General features: G+C 40.3%; 1 protein-coding gene across 2 annotated transcripts in view; it reads right to left on the minus strand.

The window, feature by feature from the left end:
• The window catches only part of ACSS2 (acyl-CoA synthetase short chain family member 2), a 49,548-nt gene that overhangs the window by 16,730 nt on the left and 7,389 nt on the right, over nucleotides 1–25,429 (minus strand). The gene's annotated exons all lie outside the window — the stretch shown is intronic.

Consider the following 25,429-nt stretch of genomic DNA (forward strand, 5'->3'; position numbering starts at 1 on the left):
CCACAATGAGATATCACCTCACACCAGTCAGAATGGCTAAAATCAACAAGTCAGGAAATGACAGATGCTGGCGAGGATGCGGAGAAAGGGGAACCCTCCTACACTGTTGGTGGGAATGCAAGCTGGTGCAGCCACTCTGGAAAACAGCATGGAGGTTCCTCAAAATGTTGAAAATAGAACTGCCCTATGACCCAGCAATTGCACTATTGGGTATTTACCCTAAAGATACAAATGTAGTGATCCAAAGGGACACATGCACCCGAATGTTTATAGCAGCAATGTCCACAATAGCCAAACTATGGAAAGAACCTAGATGTCCATCAACAGATGAATGGATCAAGAAGATGTGGTATATATACACAATGGAATACTATGCAGCCATCAAAAGAAATGAAATCTTGCCATTTGCAACAACATGGATGGAACTAGAGCGTATCATGCTTAGCGAAATAAGTCAAGCAGAGAAAGACAACTATCATATGATCTCCCTGATATGAGGAAGTGGTGATGCAACATGGAGGCTTAAGTGGGTAGAAGAATAAATGAAACAAGATGGGATTGGGAGGGAGACAAACCATAAGTGACTCTTAATCTCACAAAACAAACTGAGGGTTGCCGGGGGGAGGGGGTTGGGGAGAAGGGGGTGGGATTATGGACATTGGGGAGGGTATGTGATTTGGTGAGTGCTGTGAAGTGTGTAAACCTGGTGATTCACAGACCTGGGGATAAAAATATATGTATATAAAAAATATATGTTTATAAAAAATAAAAAATTAAAAAAAAAAAAAAGAAATACTTTATTTTTTTTAATTAAAGATTTTTTTTTTATTTGACAGAGAAAGAGATCACAAGTAGGCAGAGAGGCAGGCAGAGAGAGAGGGGGAAGCAGGCTCCCCACTGAGTAGAGAGCCTGATGTGAGGTTCAATCCCAGGACCTTAAGACCATGGCCTGACCCAAAGGCAGAGGCTTAACCCACTGAGCCACCAGGGCACCCCTGGAAATACGTTTAAAAAAAACATTTTAAGGAACTTTCATGACTATATGTGAATATTTAATGACCCCTGGTGTTTTTTTTCAATTTTATGATTATATATAATATATATATTACATATATACAAATGGTACCACAACAAAAGATATGTAATGAGAAGTGTCCCTCCCACCCCTAGTCTCCAATCACCCTGCCAACTGGCAACCACTATTCATTCTATATTGTGTAACTTTCCAGAAATAGTCAATATGCAGACAGAACCACTCCTAATAGGTTGGAGGGTGTAGAGCAACTGAACTATTGTGGACTGACCAAGATAATCACTTTGGAAGAAGTTTACACTGTTAGCATCTTTCATAAGATCCTTCGGATATCGCTAAAGATGGAAATTTAAAAACCAAATTCAAAAAACTGAATTTTAATACTCTTCATTAAAGAGTATTTAATGGGCACCTCACAGTCCCCAACCAAGCATGGATGGAAAGAGGTAGGAAAGAGATGTCCCACGGACAGGTCTATTACAGAAGCATTACATATATGTATTTATGTTTACATATTCTTGGTTTTTCTATACAAATGACGGTACACAATACACACCATTGTGTATAGTGTTTTTTATTGAGTATAATGTACATCCAATAAATAGAGCTCAGTCATCTTGCTTTTTAAAAATTTTAATATACCTTGATATAATTCTTCATTAAGACTTATAGTGCCGTTTCTTTTTCTTTGTCATCTGCACAATGGTCCACAGATTGTATGTGCCACAGTTTAACTAACAAATAAATGCTTCAATGAATATCTTTATTCAAATGTCATTTTACTCACTTGCAAATATGTCTGTAGGACGAATTACACGAAATAAAACTGTTGGGTCAAAGGATATGTACATTTTAAATATTAATAAACATTAGAGGACAACTACTTTAAATAATGGTCCCAGAAGGCCTCCCCCTGGGGAAGCTTGAGCTACAAGACCCAAGTGATGAGAAGTAGTCCACCATATGAATTCTTGAGAAGGGTATCCTGGGCAGAAATTTGGAAAGGCCATGAGGCAGTAAAGAGTTTGGCCTATTCAAAGATCAGTAAGGAAGCCAGCATGGCTGGAGCATAGTGAACAAGAAGAAAGGTAAGAATGAAAGTTAAGCAGCAGCCAGATCACATAGGGCCTTGTAGTATTGGTAAGAAGTTTGAATTTTATTTTAAGTGGGTTCCTCCTGGCTTCCTACACACATTGGATCATGCCATTGCCTCTGCTCAGTATCCCTTCCCCTTACCTTCTGGCACCAAAACCACACAGCCCTCCCTAAACACTGCAGGCCATTGCTCTCCCTCTCTTTCCTTACTACTCAGAGTACTCAAGAAAGAGGTAACTAAAACCCAGAAAGATGTAGTAGCTTGGCCAAGGTCAAATAATAAGTGGAAAAGCCAAGAATAGATCTTCAGGTCTTCTCATTTCAAGGCACAACTCTTTTGCCTCACAGTGTGAAGGACAGGGACTAGCAGGGAAACCAGGCCTTGGAGGTTACACAGAAGATTATCAGCCTCTTTCCAGCTCCTGGCTTGATGAGTCAGTTACTATCCTCTCATTGGCTTAGCCTCCTAGGGCTAAGAGGAGCCAAGCACAGAGAGCTCTCTAAAGTGAGAAGGAACACAGAGAGAGGAAGCTGGCAAATGGCCCTGAATGCCAGGGCAAAAAGCCATTTCCTTAACTGGCCCACTGATAAGTGTCACAGAAACTTCAGAACATCTCGTTACAGCTAAATGCCAACAGATACCACACACCCCTGCACACATATCCCCATATGTGTACCACATACCAGCTCACCTATGTGTACTTGAAAGCATAAAATAACATATACTAATATACAAAACACTGTACACATAAAAGCTGCCCATTTGTACACAGAGGCACAAATAAGGAGAAATATATGGACCTAAGACTCAAACACAGGCCTATCTGCAAGTACATGCACCATACTTGTGTACCCATCTATGTGCACAGCTTGTCCCTCCCAAAACACTAGCAAATCATTGTTTTATTTGCTTCACATAACTTTCCATTATTTGAAATTATCTCGTGTGTTTTATTTGCTTATATATTACCTGTGTCTTTTATTGGAATATAAGCTCCATGGTAACAGAGAATTTGTCTGTCTTGTCCCTAGAACCTAGAATAGAGCCTGGTGAATAGAAGGTATACAGGAACAGATAAGCACAAACCTATTTAAGAACTGCTTACTTGAGCCCACTTTTAGTTACACACACACACCCCACAGTGTACATTCCTCTCCCAGGCTCTGGGCTCAAGCTATGCATTATTGATATAGGCACCTTACTTCTTCCAGTGTCTTCTTTCTCTGACATACACACCAACCTGGGGCCCCTGGCTCATTAGGAGAAGGAGGTAAACAGAATACTAGCCTACTACAAGCTCCCAAGCCCTCTAGGATTTTGAGAAAAAATTTTAAAAGATTTTATTTATTTATTTGCCAGAGAGAAAGTGCGTGCGAGAGAGCGAGAGTACAAGAAGGGGGAGTGGCAGGCAGAGGGAGAAGCAGGCTCCCTGCTGAGCAAGGAGCCTGATACCAGGACTCAATCTCAGGACCCTGGTATCATGACCTGAACTGAAGGCAGGCACTTAACAGACTGAGCTACCCAAGTGCCCTGGATGTATGTTAAGAATTTTTAAAAGAACATTCAGTTTAGTCTCCTAACTCCAAAGAGATCCAAAGAGGCCATTTAAGGTGCTCAAGGTCACATGGTGGTTTGTGGCACAGATCTCATTTTCCTTATGATCTATCAGTACTATCTTTTTTACATTTATTGTGGCTTTATATTTCCCATTACACCTTGGGTTCTTGAAGAGCAGGATCATGTCCCCTTCCTCTCCATCTCCTCCAACTTCAGTTGACACAATAAGTACTTTAGGTTCATGGTTGAGTCATAGAAAACCTAATAACTGATTAATGACTGGGAAGACTGGGACTCCTCTTTTATATGAGGGACAGTTACTGTATTGGAGATTTTAGACTAGCAGAGAAGTAAAACACAGGACAGGAGGAAAGAGCTGGGGGAAAAATAGGTGGGAAAAGCTAGTTTCTTTACAGAAACAGAGGGCAGGATCTAACCTGGTGGGTTAGGCCTTCTAGAGGAGAAAAACCCAGATGAGAGAAGCAGTCAAACCTATTTTGAGAGGACAAATTGAACTTAGCTGTTTGCCTGAAGAGAAGAGAAGATACTGAGTTACATGACAGCAGTATCTGTATCTTTGTTGCTTCTACTCTGGTTCAAGCCACCTGCATCTCTTGCTTGGATGACCACAATGGTCCCAAACTGGTCTCCTACTTCATTCTTACCCTCTTCCAATCCATACATCATCTGGAATAATCTATTAAAAATCGTACCACCTCCTGCTTAAAATCCTTTAGTGGTTTTCATTACATGTAGAAGAAAATCCAAACTTCTCCTATGCCTTGTATCTTTTCCAGCTCATCTTATTCTATTGTCCCATTTTGCTCAATAGACTCCGAACACATTATTAGCCTTCCTACTGATAGAATATGCCATATTCTTCCCCCAGTTTTTCAAATGGTTTGCTCTATGTCATGCTTCAGATCACTCGAAGTAGCATCAGTCCTTCCTTTATTCTTCATCACAACACTGTTTATTTTTTTTTAATATTTTATTTATTTATTTGACAGAGAGAGAGAGAGAGAGGGAGAGTGCACAAGCAGGTGGAGTAGGAAAAGGAGAAGCAGGCCTCCTGCCAAGCAGGGAGCCCATGCGGGGCTCGATCTCAGGACCCTGGGATCATGACCTAAGCTGAAGGCAGACGCTTAACAACTGAGCCACCCAGGAGCCCCTGTTTATTTTTTTCATAGCATTTTTCTCAAGCTATAATTGTATTATTTTTATTTTTCTAATTGTCCATCTCTCCTACTAGATTATGTTTTGCACAGACCAAATTGGTATTGTTCATTGCTGAATCCCCAATGCCTTGCAAAGAAACCTGTATATAGTCAGTGCTCAGTAAATATTTGCTGAATAAATGAATGAACCTTAATGATTATTATGGGAAAGAAGCAGACTAGTGTTATGTAACTATAAATCGAAGAGGTGGGTCAATTGGAGATTTCAGTATAAGGAAAGCCTTTCTGTCAGAACTGTCCAATGATAGAAGGTATTCCTTCAGGAGCTTCCTAACTCTGAAGATACATAGAATCTGGGATTCCCAGGGATACTAAAGCGCAGACTCCAAGACTGGGACCAACCAAGAAAGGCCAATGTGTCTCAAGGCATGATCACACAGTGTTAATAATGCAAACTCCCCAAAGAGCTGCTGAATAGGATTGTACAGACTGGGCCAGGGAAACCCTGATACCTGTTAGATCCTTCTTCAGGGAATGGGGATCTTAGAATTCTCATTTTATAAGCAACCCATGGGATTCATGTTTTCTGAAGTTTGAGATGACCTTAAAAGTCTCTACCAACTTTGAGATTCTCTGATTATGTAAAATTAAGAAAACATGTAAAATAATGTGTTCTCTGATCCATAAAGCACTGCACAAATGTAAGACATTCAGATGTAGGTATGCCCTCAAGTCACTTTCCCTTTCATCAAGGGAAGAGGGAGTGGGAGCAACATAACTTTACCAATTAGCAGACTGATGTTCCCTCTGGGTACTCCTGCCCTAGTCACAGTGAAGAGGGAGAAGGGCTGGAGGAGGAGGTAAGAGGAAGCACACCCCAAAGACTAAATCATAAATCACTTAGGATGCCAGAGGAGGACAGGGCTTTCAATGTCCACTACCCTTATTTACAGATGAGAAACCTAATACACAGATGGGAAGTGATGGCCTCAAGGTTACTTAACACATTTGTAGCTCCATTATTCTAAAGCAGTCCTATCTAACATAGTAGCCACAAGCTACATATAGCTACTGAACACTTGCAATATGGCAGAAGAACTAAATGTTTATTTAATTTTAATTATTTTAAATATTAGTAGTCACCTGTGTCTAACCATACTATCTAAATGTCTAGTCTAGGTAGTCTCCTCCTAAATGACATGGCCTCCAAAAGGAGGATTTTTTTTTTTCCGAAGCCAGAATTAGCATTAGGAAGAAAATCAAAGTGCAAGTGTCCTGAGAACTACAGAGTTGAAGTCCACCAAGGATGGATTTTAACTTAGAGTCACCCAAGAGAATTAAAAACATATACACCTAAAAAGCTTGTATACAAATGTTCACAGCAGCATTATTCATGATATTAAAAAGAGAAAATAATCCAGATATCCACCAACTGAAGAACGGATAAATAAAATGTGGTATATCTATACACTGGAATATTATCTAGCATAAAAAGGAATGAAACATTAAGTCAATCAGGGAAAGACAATTATCATATGATCTTACTGATACGTGGAATTTGAGAAACAAGGCAGAGGATCACAGGGAAGAGAGGAAAAAATGAAACAAGATGAAACCAGAGAGAGAGAGATAAACCATAAGAGATTCTTAATCTCAGGAAACAAACAGGGTTGCTGGAGTGGAGGGGGATGGGAAGGATGAGGAGGCTGGGTGATGGACACTGGAGAGGTATGTGTTATGGTGAGTGCTATATATTGTGTAAGACTGATGAATCACACACCTGTACCCCTGAAACAAATAATACATATGTTAATGAAAAATCTATTTTAAGAAATAATAAATAAATTATTATTTTTTTTTAAAGTAATGAAGTAGGGGCACCTGGGTGGTCAGTCATTAAGCATCTGTCTTCAGCTCAGGTCACGATCCCAGCATCCTGGGATCAGGCTCCTTGCTCAGCAGAAAGCCTGCTTCTCCCTCTCCCACTCCGCCGCTTGTGTTTCCTCTCTCACGGTCTCTCTCTCTCTGTCAAATAAATAAAGTCTTTAAAAAATAATAATAAAAAATTAAAAAAGGAATGAAGAACTGATACATGCTACGGCACTTGTGAACCTTTAAAAGATTATGGTAAGTAAAAGAAGCTAGAAAAAAGGCCACATGTTGTATGATTCCACTTATATGGAATGTCCAGAATAGTCAAAGCCATAGAGACAGAAAATAGATTAGTGGTTGCCCAGGGCTACAGTGGGCAAAGTTGGAGGAAAATGAGGAATGACTACTAATGAGTATGGGGTTTCTTTTTCAGTGGTGAATGTTCTAAAATTGGATGTGACGAGAGTGCCTGCATGGCTCAGTCTAGGGTGCCTGCCTTCGGCTCTGATTATGATCCCAAGGTCCTGGGATCGAGCTCCGTGTCAAGCTCAGCAGGAGCCTGCTACTCCCTCTCCCTGACACTCTCCTTACTTGTAATTTCTCTCTGTGTCAAATAAATAAAGAAAATCTTTATAAAATAAAATAGATCATGATGGTGATTGCACAACTCTGCGACTATACCAAAAATCATTAACTTTTACACTTAAATTGGGTAGGATGCATGGTATGAATTATATCTCAAATTTTAAAATTTTGTGATTTTGATTAGAATTGCAACAACATACAGATTAATCTGGAAAAACAGACATCTTTACAAATCTTCCTTTCCAGAAAGTTTGCCTCTTAGCACTATTCATTTATTCATTCATTACTGTTCATTCATTCATTCATTCATTCTCTTTCTATTTGCCTAAATATTTGGCACTTATTTATTTTAACGTTATAGTCATATGTATGCATCTATTTACTTCACTGGACTGTAAGTTCCTTAAAGGCAGACAAGACATATTAAAAAAAAAAAGACATATTTTTATCTTTTTCCTCCTCAGCGCTTAGCATATAATGTGACACACAGTGGGTATTTAATACATAATTGTGAAATAAATGGGTACAAGAATGAATGAATGAATGAATGAGGTTCTCTGCTCATATGACCTGCCAGATCCAGGCTAATCAGAGTGAGGAAACATGGAAAGAAAGGGGATTATAGAGGATACAAACAAAGTAGACAGATGCTAGATAGGCAGGGGGAAATGGCAGACACGGAGAAGAGGGAGAAGAAGAATGTAAAACTCACAGAATGGGATTTGGAGAAATATCAAGGAAAATTTCTTGAGCCCCTAAAACTGGGCTCAGTTCTGGACTCTGCCATGGGAGAGACGGCAATAAGCCCCTGGAGTTAAGGTTCAGGTTGTGGGACTTGTGCTTTGCAATCTAGGCTATTATTGCATCCTGTCCTCATGCCAGCTGTTTTCAGGCTTTGATCCAGGAACCTTGTGCCTGTTCCCCTCGGCCTAGGTGGCTTTGGTGCCAGTTGGATTCTGCAACTCTTCTCTGTTGACAAGGCAGACCTAGGTCAGTATAGAAGGTAACCCTTTCCCACTACTTCTTACATACCTACTCGTTCCTTCCATACTGTGCCCCTTGCTAGCCTTACCCAAAACAAGTAAATGAGGGAAGTCCTCTCAGATCCTTTATTATCACAGCATTTGGAACGTTGCCTAAAACAAAAATATGCCTAGAGCAGAAAAAGAAAGTGGAAAGAACAGCCGAGGGCACTGTTTTATATGTACATCAGGTGTCTCAATTTTGACACATGAAAAAATATTTATTACAATGGTTCTCTGTTATTTAGGTAAATAGCATGGTTTAAATCATTAGTTTTCATGGTAGGGTACTCTATTCCTATGGGTAGTTGAGCAGGAAAAGTTTTAAGACTAAGTGTCCAGATTCTCAACTTCGATATGTAATCTTCCCTAACACTGATCTGTCGGCGTTGGTTCTCCTTTCTCACTTTCTCCTTCACAAATATACTTCTCCCACGTTATTAAAAAAAAAAAAAATGGGGCGCCTGGTGGGCCTTTGGCTCAGGTCATGATCCTGGGGTCCTAGGATTGAGTCTCGAGCCCGACCTTGGACTCCCTGCTCAGCAAGGAGTTTTCTTCTCCCTCTACCCCTCCCCCTGCCTGTGCACTCTCTCTCTCTCTCCCCCTCAAATAAATAAATAAAATCTTTTAAAAATAAAAAAAAATTTTTAAATGCCATCTCTCTCTCATCCAACATTTTATCTACGCCACACCAAGGTTAAAAAATAAAATAAAATAAAAAACCTTCCAGAGTGCCATAGGGACAATTTGAGAACTATAACCTCAGAGGAAAAGGCTTCCAAGAGAGCAAATCAGAGAGCTTTCTTAAGAAATCTATGCTGAGGGCACCTGGGTGGCTCAGTGGGTTAAGCTGCTGCCTTCGGCTCGGGTCATGATCTCAGGGTCCTGGGATCGAGTCCCGCATGGGGCTCTCAGCTCAGCAGGGAGCCTGCTTCCTCCTCTCTCTCTCTCTGCCTGCCTCTCCAACTACTTGTGATTTCTCTCTGTCAAATAAATAAATAAATAAATCTTTAAAAAAAGAAAAAAGAAAAAAAGAAATCTATGCTGAAAGGGGCACCTGGGTGGCTCAGTGGGTTAAAGCCTCTGCCTTCGGCTCAGGTCATGATCTCAGGGTCCTGGGATTTATTTAAAAAAAATAAATCTATCCTGAAAGGAGTAACATTTTAATTTATCCAGGTGACAGACTCATGGTAACACTACTTGCCTTATTTGTCTTAGAATTCTAATTCTAATTCTAATTCAATAGTTATCATATTTATTTTACTTGAAAAAGAAGTTGGGCATTTTCTAACAAAGTAAATCTCATTTGGCTGATTGTTAGCAGTGAGAATTTGCTATGCAAAATAGGCTATATAGCGGACGTTTTCTACAGATAATATGAGCTAAATTTGCAGTTCCAAGCTTTCAAGAAAGATATATGAAATATATACATGTATACAATATAAAACACATTAGAAATTAGATTTTTTGCAGTTATTACTTTTTTATTTTATTTTATTTTATTTTAAAGATTTTATTTATTTATTTGACAGAGAGAAATCACAAGTAGATGGAGAGGCAGGCAGAGAGAGAGAGAGAAAGAAGCAGGCTCCCTGCCGAGCAGAGAGCCCGATGTGGGACTCGATCCCAGGACCCTGAGATCATGACCTGAGCCAAAGGCAGCAGCTTAACCCACTGAGCCACCCAGGCGCCCCCAGTTATTACTTTTTTAAAGATTTATTTGTGAGAGAGAGCACGCATGCATTGGAGTGAATGCACACGAGCCCAGGAGAGGGTCGGAGAGAGAGGGAGAAGCAGGCTCCCTGCTGAGCAAGGAGCCCGAGATGGGGCTTGATCCCAGGATCAAGTTGAAAGGAGACACTTAACCAACTAAGCCACCCAGGTGCCCCATTTTTTTTTTTTTTGCAATTATTTTATCTCATGATAATGTTTAGATGTGAACTTTAAAATGTGCAAAGAGTTAAGTAATTTTTCAAACCTCTTTTAGGTATATAATTTTTAAAGTTTAAGACCACTAATATACAAAATTATTTTTCTGGAGTACCTGGGTGGCACAGTTAGTTAAGCATCCAATTCTTGGTTATGGCTTGGGTTGTGATCTCAAGGTCATGAGATCAAGCCCCATGTTGAACTCCATGGGCTCCTCACTCACCATGGAGTCTTCCTGAGATTCTCTTTCCCTCTCCTTCTGCCCCTCCTGCTCATGCCCTCTCTCTCTAAAATAAAACAAAACAAACAAATAAACAAACAAATATTTTAAAGGTATGCTGCCACTGCCCACCACATCTGAAGAGGATATAAAAATACAAGTCGGAAGTCTTATCCTCTGGAGATTCTGATTTGATAGGCTGGTACGGTCCAGGAATCTGGATTATTAACAAGATCCTCAGATAATTATTTGGAGTCACCAGACCTAGATTTATTATTTACCCTTAATTCAATGTATGAATTTACATAAAATTTCCCCTCTCTCTGAGTCTCAGTTTCCTTCTCCATAAAGTATTAGAGGGGAGGAGGGAGAAGACTGGTATTAGACTGGATAATTTCTAATGTATCTTAGACTCCTCAATTCTCATTAATTCCTTTCAGAGGCAGGAGAATGGACCCTAAAAGGCAGCTGCAGAGAAAAGAGGTTTAAGTTACATAGCAGGCAGGGGGCAGGGGGAAGAATGAACTTAGCGGAGATAGAGACAAATAGAAGTAAATAAAATAAAAGTAAGGGGCACCTGGGTGGCTCGGGTCATGATCTCAGGATCATGGGATCGAGCCCCACATGGGGGTCTGCACTCAGCATGGAGTCTGGTTGAGATCACCTCTCGCTTCCCTCTACTCCTCCTCCTGTTCATGCTTGCATGCTCTCTCTCTCAATCTCTCTCTCTCTCTCTCTCTCTCTCTCTGTCTTAAATAAATAAATAAAGTCTTTTTTTTTTTTTAAAGTAATAAAACCTGACCTGCCTGTCTCACATGGTATCTCTGTAGCTTAAGTAAGAATTCAGCTAATCCCTCACACGAGTATGGAATAAAACTACATTAGAGGGTAATTTTTTACCTGATCCTCACAGATACTTTAGCAATACTTAGAGCAGGTGTAATTATCCCCATTTTAAAGATCCAAGAAATCCAGAGGAAGTGGCTTGCCAAAGCTAACGGTGGGATTAAGGAAAATCTATAACTAGGTTCCAGGTTTCTGACTTCCAGGCTAGTGTTGGTTCAACTACACCAATTTGAGGTGTATCCAAATGGACATAGAGAAGACTCTTTTCTTTTCTTTATTTTTTAAAATTTATTTATTTGACAGACAGAGATCACAAGTAGGCAGAGAGGTGGCGGGGGGCGGGGAGGAACAGGCTCCCTGATGAGCAGAGAGCTTGATTTGGCGCTGGATCCAAGGACTCTGGGATCATGACCTGAGCCAAAGGCAGAAGCTTTAACCCACTGAGCCAGCCAGGCATCCTGAGAAGCCTCTTTTCTAAGAATCTCCAGGAACACTATGAGAAAGAGTGAAGGAGACTCTCATCTACTTTGAGCTTTAGCCCATGGTCAAGATCATGCATACCATAGTCTCTTCAATATCCTGAGGACTTCCTCAAAGACCTAAAACCTCTGGCAAGGATGCCTACATATGTCTACCTTCACAATCCTTGGCAGTGCTCAAGTGTCACAGAAGGACTTGTATAGTCTCATTTGTTCCTAGAGACATGACCCCCATTCGCAGAAATAAGGCAAAATACACTGTCTCTGACATTTTCTTCCTAAATAAAATTAGAGCTCACTGGCAAAAATCTTGCCCCACCCTCCCAGAATGTGAGCTCCATGAGGATAAGGACCAGATCTCTTTTTTTTATTGCTATGTCTAAGCACCTAATATATGCCTGGCACATATCATAAATATCTATACACTAATTTTTTAAAAGCCTGCTGCTAGGAGTACCTGAGTGCCTCAGTGAGTTGAGCCTCTGCCTTCGACTCAGGTCATGATCTCAAGGTCCTAGGATCAGGCCACGTATCTAGCTCACTGCTCAGCAGGGAGCCTGCTTCCCCCCCTCTCTCTGCCTGCCTCTCTGCCTGCTTGTGATTTCTCTATCAAATAAATAAATAAAATCTTAGAAAAAAGAAAAACCTGCTGCTAGAAGCTAGTAGATTGTCCATGGAGCACAGCTATCTGTAAGTTGGATCCTTACCTAAAAGCATATACAAAAATTAATGCAAAGTGAATCAAGGACCTAAATTTAATACCTAAAACAATAAAATTCTTAGAAGAAAACATAAGATAAAAATTTCATAATGCTGGATTTGGCAATGATTTGTCAGCTATGACCCCATAAACACAGAAAACAAAAGAAAAAATAGACATTGGACTTGATAAAAGTTTTAAAATTTTGTGTATCAAAAAACACTATCCCTATGGTAAAAAGGCAAGCCCCAGCATGGGAGAAAAGATTGGCAAATCATGTATCTCATAAGGGATTAATATCCACAATATATATACATAACTCCTAAAGATCAATAACAACAAAAACAACACAATTAAAAAATGGGCAGAGGGCTTGAATAGACAATTCCCCAAAGAAGACATACACATTGCCAATAAGCACATCAAACATCACTAATCACTAGAGAAATGCCAACCAAAACCACAATGAGATACCAGTATTAACAAGTGAATAAGGGCAGCGCTCTCAGATCCTTTATTATCACAAGTTCCCTAATGCATAAAGTTCATACTGTTCAGCCATGTCCTGGGTTCCTCCAGGGTCTGGCCCAATTTTAAGTGATCAAATTCAGCCATGCTGTTCTTTTAGGCCCATCTTCAGCTCCAGATGAAGCTCTCTCAGCCCCTGGGCAGGAATACTGCAATGACAGGGAAATGAATGGACAGGGCAAGAGCTCAGGAAAACTGGGTTTCAAGTCAAGCTTTGCTACTTCTTAAAACATGAAAGCTTTTACAAATTATTTTACTTCTCTGGGCCTTAGGTGCTTCAACTATAAATGAGGGAACTATTTCAGTAAATGTGCTTTTTAGATATAGGTTTTATTATTCATTCCTGCTGAGAACAAGAAATAGGGTTGGAAAGTGAGAATTGGGAAAACCTTCACAAAGAAGATGGCATTTCAGATGGTTATGAAAGAATAAGCAGGATTTAGACTGGCTCAGATAAGGAACAGACCAATTCAGGGAGATGGGAACAACATTAATTAGCTTAGATACAGAAGTGGAAAAGCACAGACCAGTCTACAGGCCAATACCAATCCCAAGGAATATTTTCAACTACTGCTGGTGTTTTTTCATAAAGTTACACATATTTGATTTAAGGACTATATTTTGTGCTATGTGTTCTGCCTGTCCTCATGCAGTTAAATTATCTTTATTCTTACTTGAGTGACAGTCATACTTTCAGTTTCAAAAAAAATCCTTACTTCATAAAAATTTTAAACTACAAACTCTTTGGGAGATCCCTGCTGAAATATTTGTGAAATTTTTTAAAATCTCCATCATTTGATATAAAATTAAATAGCAAACCAATTCAGTGTAGACCTTAAGCTACATTTGGTGGGCTATAAGACTAAAAAGATAGAATGTTGAGGTCCTGAAAGTCAAATAAAGATGACTCTACATTGAAGGACCTTTATCTTGCCCTCATCCAGTACCTGGATACAGATGAATTGTTGCAGCAAGTGTTACCTTGAAATAGAGATGTGCATGAGCAGCTCCTAGGCAGCCTTATGGATCTTGGCCAGAGTCAAGTTAACCCTCCAGACCTCACATTTGTTCCAGAGCCCACACTTGCTAATCAGTTTCAGCTCTTGATTGAGGCGATTTCCTAGAGGGTCTCCATGGAGCCACATAGGTTTTGTGACAAACCCAGCTCCTGACCACTCATCAAGTTCATCAGCAAATCCTACTGGCTCTGCCTTCAAAATATTCCAAAATCTGACCACTTTTCATAACCTCTACCCTTATCTCCATTTTTATATTTTTCTTGAACTACTGCCGGTGCCTGCTTACTGTCCCTTTGCCTTCGCCCCATGCCCCTCATCCACTACTCTCAAGGTAGTGTGCAGACTACATATGGTAGATATCCAGTAGAAAATTGTTTGATAAGTGGATAAATGAGCACATCTCAGCTGAGGAAAGGATGTTATTTCTTTGAGGTTTGCCCTTTAATGTCTTTAGCCTTATAAATTATAAATTGTAGTCAACATTTCTAAAGCTAGCCCTAAAACCTCAAAATAAACTACTGGATAGACAAATGGCAAATTGAGGCCTGACTCACCACAAGTAGAAAACTGTCAAAGAAGCAAAGGCTATGTAAATAAGCATAGTGCTACAACAGAGAATATAAGTGTTCTGTCCAGAACAAGTTACAATTGCAATGTGACTGGCCATACATATCACTTCCACTCTCTAAGCCTCAAGTTCCTCATCTGTTAAACAGTGTTGTAAACCATAACCAGGTTCAAAAAAAAGGGGGGGGGGATGAACATATAAGTAAAGTATAAAGGAGACAGTTTATCATTAGAATAAATAGAAAAGTCTTAGGTATTGTAGGAGATTGTAAGTTGGATGGTAGAGTATGGCTGTCAATGGAACTAATGTAATCTTAGATATGTAAAGTTAGAACAAAGAATGGTAATAGTTCCCTGCCCAAGGCAGACCATAGCTAACATAGCTAGAATACTTCATTAGAGATACTGACCAACTATAGTGTATCCAGAGGAGACTGAGATGGTTGATAAAGGAGTTGTTCAGGAAACCACATCATATAAGAAATCTGGGAATGTGGACTCGGTATTACCTCATCCATAAAATAAGAACACTAGATCAGATTAGGGGTTTTCAAACAGAGCTTTACAAATCGCTAGATGTTCCACATATATACCTTACAGGGACCTCAGTGACAGTGACCTGGTGAAGAAGCCAAAAGAATGTGGTTCTGGTCTTCTTGTTCATGTTTCAACCAGATTAACTCTGCTCTTGCCTGTTTCAGGTATAGGGCTCTTGGTAATAATGATAAAAATAGCTAACACACAGTTTACCAAGCAGTAAGCCCTTTATACAGATTATTCTAACTATTCCTCACAATAATCTATGTCATAGAAACTGTTATTATTCCCATTTATAGATAGGAAAATAATTGAGGTTTAGAGAGGTGAGGCAGAGCATTTGGGTGACTCAGTTGGTTGGGCAGCTGCCTTTGGCTCAGGTCATGATCTCAGGGTACTGGGATAGAGTCCTATGTTGGGGCTCCCTGCTCAGTGGGGAGTCTGTTTCTCCTTCTCCCTCTGTTCTTCCCCTGCCCATATGCTCTCTCAAATAAATAGTCTTTAAAAAATAAAAAATTAAAAGGGACGCAACTTGTCCAACTAAGAAGTATTAGATAAAATAAGGATCGAAATCCAGGCAGAGTCCAAAGCCTACTGTTGTTAATCACTACACATACAATTTTTATTTGAACGAAAGGATTCTAATGCCTTAAAAACATTGAAAATTACTGAATTAGATGATCTTCAAGACATCTTCTAGATTTAAATTTTTATAATTCCATATTCAGCCTAGCAAAGGGATATAATAACTGCCTTCAAATATCACAAGATAGGATTATTTTATGTAGCCCTAGAAAACAGAAGGAAAACCAAAGGAAGAGGAGAGAAAGTTATAGTGAGGGAATATATCTAAGAACTTTGTAGCAGAGATGCCCAACAATGGGACAGATAGTGAATGAACTCTGTGGTTTTGGTAGTGTTCCAAAATCAGAATGATCATACATGGAGATTGTTGGGGATGGAGATATTGGGGCTACAATTCCTGCTTTGTTTAGGAAGTGGATTAAATGACCTCAAAGGAGGGGCACACTCAGGTGACTCAATCGGTTAAGCATCCACCTTTGGCTTGGGTCATGATCCTGGAATCCCAGGATCAAGCCCTATGTGGGGTTCCCTGCTCAGGCAGGAGTCCCCTTCTCGCTTTCCCTCTGCTCCTCCCTGTTTTTGTTCGCTCTCTCTCAAATAAATAAGTAAAATCTTTTAAAAATTAAAAAATAAATAAATGACCTCAAAGGATTAGAACTAAGAATCTCAAATTCTCAGAGGTTTAAGGTATCAGACACTGAGGATCATTTTCAGTGCCCAGTTTCTCTCAAACCAAAACCAAAAAGGAAGGCCCATCCTCATCTCCATGCCTTCTGTACTTAGAGTTTGTACCCTAAAGCAAGAGCCCATGCATGCTCCCATCTGACTATCTGCTACCTTTAAGAGACAAGAAGTCACCACTGGGTTCCTACCTTACCTCCAACTTCTCCCAGTTGCCCTGTCACTGCAGTTTCCCACATATGGGACAGCAATTCTAAAGGTCAGTGCTAGAAGTAACTTCAACAAGTATCCTGTTCATCCCCTACAGTTTACAGGTGGGAAAAAGAAAGCTCAGGGAAGGGCATTACCTAAAGCCATTCTCCTCATTGTTTACTAAACACACTGGTGTAAGAATTCACGCCTAGGGCGCCTGGGTGGCTCAGTGGGTTAAGCCGCTGCCTTCGGCTCGGGTCATGATCTCAGGGTCCTGGGATTGAGTCCCGCATCGGGCTCTCTGCTCAGCGGGGAGCCTGCTTCCTTCTCTCTCTCTCTGCCTGCCTCTCAGTGTACTTGTAATTTCTCTCTGTCAAATAAATAAATAAAATCTTAAAAAAAAAAAAAAAGAATTCATGCCTAGACACAAACTGATGAAAGTTGACAGGAGCTCAGGACACTGAATCAGGCTTCAAGACAGTTTCCATTTATTACATTCTTAGTATCACATATATTAGCATATATAATAATATACTAACCTATAACAAATGATAATATACATCTATTATTCATATCCCACCTACTTCTAAAAACTGACCAGTGACTTGGACAATACAGCCTACTTGTCTCATTTTTACCACTTCAGGGAATTCTTTCAGGCATTAAGGGTCATGAAACTCAGGGAGAAGTGAAAGAAACAGATTAGAGATTCACCCTAAACATGAAATCCTGCTGCCCTCCTCCGCAATCTGCCTACCTGATTCAAACTGGAGAAAGCCTGTTCCCAGCAACAGTTATTTCCTCACATACCTCCACTGGCAGAAAGTATATGCTACCAGCACTAGTACTGCCCCCAGGCAAGGGGTACAGACTCTCTACCTCAGCCCTTTCACCCCCAACCTTCTGAAATCCTGCCTTTATTTCACCATCTCAAACAGAAACCCAGCCCACCTACTGAGTCACCATAAAGTCCCTATAGGTTGCATCAGAACTTCTAAAAACCACTTCCTCTTCAGAAACAATCATAGACTCCTGAACTATATAAGAGGCAGAAGAAGGACCTTGCAGAGTATCTATAGTTAATCCTCTACCACTCCCCAAAAGGGAAAGCCCAGAGAAGGGAAGAGATGGTCTGAGGCCATCTTCTTTCTTAAGTGTTTTTCCATACCATGTACATTTTAATTAGTAAATACACCATTGTGAAACCAGTGAAGACAGAGAGGGAGGACAAAAAAGTCCTTCCCTTCCCATATCACTGAAAGGAATTCCAGGACATGGACCTAGGTAATTAACAGAGCCCTTCCATATGAATGCTAGGACAGTAAACACTTTGGGATCTAGCTTTCCATATCACCTTGACAATCTTCTCCCTGTCAGAACATGGGCTTATCTCACTTTCCCACCTTCTCAAAGACACATACACATACCTCACAGGTATCTGGAGAATTCTAAATATCACACTCTGGAATTCATACTTGGGAGCACACTTGGGATTCTAAGAGCAGTTTCTGTCCAAAGGTCACTCCTAAAGTCACCTGCCTCTCAGAAGCTCTGGTTTCTAAGGAAGAATTAATAATAGCCCAAGGCTACAGGGCAATGATTCAGCAGAGGATGAGAAGTAAAAGGCACAGAGATGATGACAGCTAGAGGCAACTGAAAACAAACAGTGGAAGGAACAAACTATACTAAATTTCATGTGTTTTGAAGACTGGGGTCCTCTTCTGGAATAACCTAGAGATTTAGCAGTTAGTATAAACTGCCAGAATCAGAGCCATCAACCACTCTTTCCCCCTTTCCCCACAAATCCTTTAATTAATCCGCTAAGTCTTCTACAGTCCCCTAGTGTCTCTTCAACTAGCCAGTCCCTACTCCTTGCACTACCCCTAACATCCCTCACTGACTATCTATCCCTGAATGCCTATTCTAGTAACTTTTGTCACCAATCACCTTCTCACACAAATGCATTAAGCCCCTACTAACACCTCTAAGGCCACACTAGGAGGAAGAAAGTACAAGAGAGGTTGAAATCTCTTATTTAGAGGGCAAATTTAGCTTTTGGATCAGATGAGCATGTGTCTTTGAAAAAGGTAAAATGTTATATAGAGTAAATGGAATATTGACTCTTCTCAACTTTATCTCTCCACCAACACATGAAGTTACCTATATTTTTTCTTTTCTCCAAATTACTTTAAAATTTCATCTTTCCATTCCATTCCCACCAGCAGTAACCCAGTTCAGGTACCTCTGTCCTGGATAATAAACTTCAAGCAATCTGGCTTCACACTCCTATTTTCATATGTATCCAGATTAATCTTCTTAAACCCAGTTATGACCACATCATTCCCCTGCATATAATCCTTTCACAGGTCTCCAAAAAATAGTCAAGATCTCCCATTCCTGGACCTCATCTACTGTTGAAGATAACCTGGACTCCTCTTTGTCTCACTCCCCATATCCAATCCAAGTCAGCAAACTCCATGGGCTCTTCACTCAAACTAGATCCAGATTTTGACCACTTCTAACCATCTTCAAGATACCACTATGGTCTAGGGCGCCTGGGTGGCTCAGTGGGTTAAGCCGCTGCCTTTGGCTTGGGTCATGATCTCAGGGTCCTAGGATCGAGTCCCAAATCGGGCTCTCTGCTCAGCAGGGAGCCTGCTTCCCTCACTCTCTCTGCCTGCCTCTCTGTCTACTTGTGACTTCTCTCTGTCAAATAAATAAATAAAATCTTTTTAAAAAAGATACTACTATGGTCTAAATCACCAACATTTGCTCATCTGATTTCCAAAATAGCTTCCTAATTGTCCTCTCTGCTTCTACTCTTTCCTTCTGTCTATTCTCAATACATAAGACAGAAAGATTCTAAATACATCAAATCATCATTTTTGTGCTCAGTCCAGTGATTGCCTATTTCACTATAAATAAAACCTGAAAGCCTATATTGACTTTCAAGCTTCTACATGATCTAGTGTCCTGCTGACCTTATTCCTAATATTCTCTCTTTTTCTAGTTCACACTGCTTCAGCTCCACTAACTTCCCAGCTAGTCTTTAGCCAAGCAGCAGCACATTCCTACCTCAGGGCTTTTGCACTTGCTCTTCCGTGTACTTGGAATATTTCTCCTTCCCAACCCAAATATCCACATGGCAGACTCCATTTCCTTCCTAAATGTCTGCTCAAATGTCACCTTTATCAGACAGTTCTTCCCTTATCAACCCCCATTCTTTGTTGCCATTCCCTTTTCCTTTATGCCATGCTGTAGTTTTCTATAGCACTTATCACTACCTGTTATATATTTACCGGCTTATTTATTGTCTCTCTCCTCAAGCTGAAATATAACCTCCATGAAGGTATGGATATTGTTCAGAATAGTTCCTGGTATGTAGCAAGTTCACAAAAGTATTTATTGAACGAATAAATTGTTCCCTCTATGAACTCTTCACTCCAGACAAATTTGGTCTTCTCACTGTCCCAATATAATAGTAATGATGGCTAATATTTATTGAGTGCTTTCAACGTGCCAAGAATTGGACACATCAGTTTGTTATACTATTCAATCAATAAGTCTATGAAATGGAAACTTTTTTTTTTTTTTTTTAAAGGATTTTATTTATTTACTTGACAGAGAGAAATCACAAGTAGGCAGAGAGGCAGACAGAGAGAGAGAGAGGAGGAAGCAGGCTCCCTGCTGAGCAGAGAGCCCGATGCGGGACTCGATCCCAGGACCCCGAGATCATGACCCGAGCCGAAGGCAGCGGCTCAACCACTGAGCCACCCAGGCGCCCTGAAATGGAAACTTTTATCCACATTTTACAGTTGAGGCTAAAAGAGATTAAATAATTTATACAAAATCATACAGCTATGTAGTGGCAGAAAGAGGACTCAGGTTAGCCAGACACCAAAACTTATTCTCCTGTTATCATACTGCCTCTTTACATGCTTTCTCCCATCTGTGAACTTTTTGTGTAAGTGGCTCTTTGCAATTTGGGCCCCATTATTGCTTTGCAGCTGATTTATGTAAGCCCATTTGGTGTTCCAAAGAGAATGTCCATTCCATGACACCAAGATCTGGGCCATTAACACGTGATAACACATTTTATCTCATATTTGTAAGCAAATGAATTTAAGGTTAATTCAAATTAATTTGACTAATAAGCAAATTACTCTTTTCAACTATCACAGCCTAGTGTTGGACAACTTGAATAATGAAGTAGGATCATACGGTGAGGAAAAGAATAGCAGACTAGGAGTGGGGATATCTGGAGACTGGTCTCAACTCTGTCTCCAACCAGGTATATAACCTTTAAGCAAATCACTTAGCCAACCGTGTCTTTAATCTATCCATCTGTAAAAAGAATTGGCCTAGATGGAGTCTAAATGATCACTTCAAGTTCTAAAAATACTATTATTCCATGAACATCTACAACGCGTCAAGCCAAAAGTAAAAGGACAAATTCTTCCTTAATATGGTTCTAAGAGCACTATCTCCCCTGTGCATTATTTCGGAGCATGCCCCAAACAAGCAATGAGCTATGAATGTGGTTTGCTAATGCCACTAGAGCTATATAAATGACATAGTTTAGGTTGAAAAGAAAGTCATATTGTGGCACCCTAAGTTGTTTATCAACTGGAGTAAATCATGGAAAAGATGTCATTTTAAAAAGCATTAATAAGGGTGCCTAAGTGTCTCAGTCAGTTAAGAAACCGACTCAATTTCGGATCAGGTCATGATTTCAGGGTTCTGGGATCAAGCCCCATATCTGGGCTCTCTGCTTCAGGATTCTTCCTGTCGCTCTGCCCCTTCCCTCGCTGTGCATGCAGGCGCTCTCTCTCTCTCTCTCTCTTAAAAAAATAAATAAAACTTTTTTAAAAAAAGGAATTAGTAAAAATTTGAGCAGGAAGAAGGCAGACTCCAAAACAAAATTTTAGAAGAAATGAAGGACTTCAAAGAATAAATGATATGATACAGAGTTTGAAAAGTATTGAGAACATGATAAAGGCAAATGCAAGTAAAAATTGGCAGGCAATTTTAAACTTCAGAAAAACAAAAAAGGAAATGCATATAAGGAAATGCAATCATAATATATTACTCTTACGTAAACACTGGTTTTAAATTAACTAAAAAACACAGCTAGATAGATGAGAAAAAGAAGTGGGAGTAATATATAAAAAGCAAATTCTCATCTATCATAATAGGAAGTCATGCTTTCTAAAGTATGCAGTATAAACATATTACTTAAAATGTGGAGGTAAAAAATGGGAAATAACCAAATATCTGGCCTATTTGTGCTTTACTTTTTTATAACAAATGTGATTTACTTATAGCTTGGTTTTACTTTATTATTAACATAAAATAACTGAATAATAATGTCCCATGTGGTACTTGTCTCATATTCCTCTACCCCTATTTCCTTAATATATTAATATATGACCATCCAAGTAATATATTAATATACTGACCATCCAAGATCTTTAAAAATTCTTGTTGGTTGAGTGACCAATGTAAAAATGGGTGAAGATGTCTTGTTGTGGGAGTTACAGAATTTTGTACTAGATACAAATTTAGAAATTATATAGTCCAGTGCTTCCCAAATTTGTATCCATGGAATACTGCTTCTTATAGTATTAATAGCATGCTGCAAAAAGTGTGTGGAGCTCGAGTAAAATTGAGTAATATCATGTTTAAAAAAATTAATCAGGTGGGACGTCTGGGTGGCTCAGTTGGTTAAGCAGCTGCCTTCGGCTCAGGTCATGATCCCAGCGTCCTGGGATCGAGTCCCACATCGGGCTCCTTGCTCCGCAGGGAGCCTGCTTCTCCCTCTGACTCTGCCTTCCACTCTGTCTGCCTGTGCTCGATCTCGCTCGCTTTCTCTCTGACAAATAAATAAAATCTTAAAAAAAAAAATTAATCAGGTATCTTTACTGTAGGAATTCTAGGAGGCTTTACTGTTAACACACACTAGAAATCACACAAAAGCAATTTATTAAATAGTGTTTCTCAGACTCATTTGTTTCAAGAATTAAACCCCTGCTATTATCTCTAGTAACGAGTAGTTTCTGAAGCATTCTTTAGAAAACACTGATCTAGGGGCGCCTGGGTGGCTCAGTGGGTTGGGCCGCTGCCTTCGGCTCAGGTCATGATCTCAGGGTCCTGGGATCGAGTCCCGCATCGGGCTCTCTGCTCAGCGGAGAGCCTGCTTCCCTCTCTCTCTCTGTCTGCCTCTCCATCTACTTGTGATTTCTCTCTGTCAAATAAATAAATAAAATCTTTAAAAAAAAAAAAAAAAAGAAAACACTGATCTAGTCTACTACCCTTGTTTTACAAATGTGGAAAGAAAAGCTCTCTAGATCCTGTTCAGGTCTAGATCCTGTTCAGGTCTGGATGGTGGGGGAACTAGAAGGAAGGGCTTCAGAATTCTGGAGCAATCTCCAGTACCTGAACAAGTCTGGCCTATGTTTTCTCAGACTTTCATCACACACCTGAACTACTTCAAACCAGGAAACATTAGACACAAGCATCTTCTTTACATATCTTTAAAGATTTTTTTTTTTAAAGATTTTATTTATTTATTTGACAGAGAGAAGTCACAAGTAGATGGAGAGGCAGGCAGAGAGAGAGAGAGAGAGGGAAGCAGGCTCCCCGCTGAGCAGAGAGCCCGATGTGAGACTCGATCCCAGGACCCTGAGATCATGACCTGAGCCAAAGGCAGCGGCTTAACCCACTGAGCCACCCAGGCGCCCCACTTTAAAGATTTTCTGATACCTAAGGAACTTAGGAGGTGAACCCAGTGTCAGCCAGAGCTCAAGCCATAAAGTTCCAGGACAGGAGCTAAAGAAAGTCCCAACAGACAGTAAAGACTGAATTTCGATGGCAAAGTAACCCCAAACTGAGCAATGGCAATGTGAACAGACCACTCACATTTGTACAGTGTTTTCCAGTAAGTAAATAAATGCTTTCACAACATCATCTCATTTGATTTTCATAACAATCTAATGAGAAAGGACAAAGGTGAAATTATTATCCCCGTTTTATGAAAGAGGAAATGGACTCTCAGAGAGTTAAATGCTTTGCCTGTGTTATATAGCTAATGAATAGCAGAGTTGAGCTCACATTAGAGCTCTTATCAATACGTCAAACAAACTGGGCAAATTTTGACTAAGTACCAATGAACTCTCCCATGAAACATCCAAGCTGCTCCTACTGGCTCACTTAAAAAGAAACAGATCAATTCTCAAAGTACTCAGGGATGGAGGCAGAGACAACACCCCAAATACTGGAACTTCAAGGTTCTATTTGGGGGGCTCTCTGCTCAGCAGGGAGCCTGCTCCCCCCCACCGCCTGCCTCTCTGCCTGCTTGTGATCTCTGTCAAATAAATAAATAAAATCTTAAAAAAAAAAGGTTCTATTTGGGTTCAGTATAGTAATATCACTTATAAGCTATGTTGCTGGAAGGAGGAGGTCTTGAAAAGTACCCACTGTGCAGGGGGACACCCGGGTGCATAGGTAGGTTAAGCAGTTGACTCTTGATCTCAGGTCTTGGGTCTTGGGGTCATGAGTTCAAGCCCCATGTTAGGCTCTGCTAGTGTAGAGCCCACAAAAAAAAAAAAGTTGGGGCACCTGGGTGACTCAGTCGGTGCAGCAACTGACTCTTGGCTGCAGCTCAGGTCATGATCTCAGGGCTGTGAGATCGAGCCCTACATCAGGCTCCATGCTCAGCACAGTATCTGCTTAAGTTTCTCCCTCCTTCTCTGCCCAGCAAACCCTCTCCAACCCTGTGCTAGCGCACATTCTCTCCCTCAAATAAATCTTAAAAAAAAAAGTTCCCACTGGGGAGGCAGCATAACTTAGTGTTATCAACAAGGAGCCACACAGACTTGGGTTTGAATCCCAACTATACCACTCATTTACCCTATGACTTTCTTCATTATTTCAACTCTCTGTGCCTCAGTTCTTCACCTATATTGCAAAGCTACTGAAAAGCTAATGTTAAGAATTAGAGGGATAACAGTGTCACAGTTGTGAGTGTAAACTCTGTAACTGTACTACCTGGGTTTGAATGTCAATCCTACTTCTTACTAGCTGTATGGCTTCAGATAAGTCACTTAACATCTTAGAATTTGTTTTCACACCTGGAAACTGAGGAAAACAGTGCATTCTTGTTGTGATTATCAAATAAGATATTTGTTAAGCATTTGAGCATAGTATCTGACACCACTGGGGAATGTCATCGAAAAGATGTGAATGCTGATTTACCTGACTGACCCATGAGTTGGACCTTGGCACTTGGAGACTTCTTACCTCCTTCCATGTCCTTGGAATGTGGGTTCCACTTGCCTTTCATGCTCCCAGAGGCTACTCCAAGGACACAGCCTTGCAATGTAGTATTGAAAATACCTGCACAGTACCAAGTCCACTTAGGACCTCTTTACAAACTTTTAAGATTTGGAGGGCACGTGCAGTGATCCATTCATCTTGCTACTGCCCCAAACAAGCTTAGTACGTAAGTTCTCTTTGCTTATTAAAACTGCCACCTACCAACCCGGAGTGGCCTGCCTCTTTCTTCAGTCTACCCCTTCCCTCTGTTTTTTTTTTTTTGTTGTTTTTAAAGATTTTATTTTTTTATTTGACAGAGAGATCACAAGCAGGCTGAGAGGCAGGCAGAGAGAGAGGAGGAAGCAGGCTCCCCGCTGAGCAGAGAGCCCGATGTGGGGCTTGATCCCAAGATTCTGAGATCATGACCTGAGCCGAAGGCAGCGGCTTAACCCACTGAGCCATCCAGGCACCCCTACCCCTGCCCTCTGTT

Source organism: Mustela lutreola, chromosome 9 (genome assembly GCF_030435805.1).
Source record: "Mustela lutreola isolate mMusLut2 chromosome 9, mMusLut2.pri, whole genome shotgun sequence".
NCBI lineage: Eukaryota > Metazoa > Chordata > Mammalia > Carnivora > Mustelidae > Mustela > Mustela lutreola.